Here is a 1,964-nt window from a genome sequence, read left to right on the forward strand (position 1 = left end):
GAGGGATGTTCTGTACAGAATTTGTAAACTTGCTTATTTTTTCCTTTGGAGATACATTGTTTCCCAAAGACATTCTGGCTCCAGCTCTGATCTGGCATTCCAGATTGACGCGTGTGGAACCAAGAAAGACACGGAGAAGCAACACACAATTATGTGTCTTCTGTTTTATTGTGTACTTGCTAATAATTTCCTTTACTCCTCTAACCTTTAAGCTTATCTTCTCTTATGGTGGGAAGAGACCTCCTGCTGGAGATCTGATAGGACAGCTCAATAGGCAAAGAGCTGGCATTTTATTAGTTTACGGTATTTATTAACTGTATAAAGATATTACAGCCATAATGGATCTGGACAGATGACAGATGGATGGTGCTCCAGGAATAGCAAATAAAACAGCTGCAGGCTATCCCCACCACTGCTTCACTGTCATCTTGGGAAAAATATTTAAGATTTTATCAGAATTTTTTCTGGCTGATTTTATGCTAAAATGGACTGTACACATTCACAAAATTCATCCAAGCATCTTGTCTGTGAAGGTTTTGGTGCAATGATGCATCATGGACCTCACACTTACTTTAAGTGTTCCAGCTAAATGTAGAAAAGAAAAAATTGTTTCTACCCCACAGCTCCACTAACCTGGTTTGATATTATTACCTTTTTTAGATCAGGATTACAGATACCAGACCTGGGCAAATACTCCTAGAAACAGCCCTTCTGCTTTTCATTTGGCATAAGATCTCCCTCTGTTCTTGAAGATGTCATGCTTCCTTCCCTTCCCACTAAAGAGGGTCATGCTTTGGTCCAGCAGATGACGAGCAGCAAAGCAAAGTCCATGGGAACATGAGGGAATGGTTTGCCAAGCAGCAGGTCCATGCTGGTGTGTGGCCTTTAGTCAGGGTTAAATAAACACTGTGTAAATAAATAAATAATTTTTCCCCAGGTTGTGACCTTGTAAATCAAGCCTAAGCCCAGAAGGGATTTTTATGGGCCAGCTGGAACAGCAGAGCAGTCTTAGCAGAATAAATATATAGGGGGAAGAAAATAACTGTGCCTTCCAGTTGCTCCCAGAGTGCTGTGGGGAACATTTGGTGCTGCTGTAAAGACATGCCAATGATTTAAAAGGCAGGAGAGAAGGGACATTGTTCTCATTTACTCCGTGGTTGCTCCACATTATTTTAAGAAGTTTAAAACAGGAATAAAATGCAGTAAAATGCAGTCTTACAGCTTCAGAGCAGAATAGAGAGCCACACAGGTGAATGGAAATCTAACCAAACAAGTTCCTAGCAGCAGAAGGGGATGGGACCTGGGCAGGACTTGCTCAGTTGGTTATCCGGGCATTGCAGCCTCCTGATGTTTCAGTAATTTACTGCTCATTACCAAATAATGGTACTAACATCATTAATACTTCGAGCAGTCCCTAGATGCAGTGTGTTTGACCAGACTGCATAAAAGCTACTGCACACATTTTTGAAAGTCCAGAGACACTCGTTCAATACAGCAGAGAAAAGACAGAAAAGGGAGCTCCCACCTCCCAACCCTGCAATGGCTTGGTCCAACAGGGCTGGAGGAGATGGGAAAAAGAGGATTCACAATGCGGAGATGCAGGGACAAGCGATATCCGCAGAGCTCGGAGAGGAGGAACTGGGGACAGGGGGCTTGCAAGCGCGACGCTTGTCCCTGATGGGGACATCCAAAGGGATGCAGCCAGTGCTGGGATTTTGCTTTTTCCAGGGGTAAAGAGAAGTAACTTCTGCTCCAGAAGCCGTTAGGAGGCCACTCTGCCCGTATCCCCTGGCTGCCCCGCGGCTGCCAGGCACAGACATCCCTTGCCCAGGACATCCACGCTGCCGTGAGGAAAGGGGGCTCTGTGCTCGGCAGCCGCCGGACAGGCAGAGCGTAACCAGAGCGAACACGGGGGATCCTGGGGAATTCGGGGCGGTACCGGCAGGAATGGGGCGGGAATAGGG

Source organism: Parus major, chromosome 6, assembly GCF_001522545.3.
Source record: "Parus major isolate Abel chromosome 6, Parus_major1.1, whole genome shotgun sequence".
Taxonomy (NCBI): Eukaryota; Metazoa; Chordata; class Aves; order Passeriformes; family Paridae; genus Parus; species Parus major.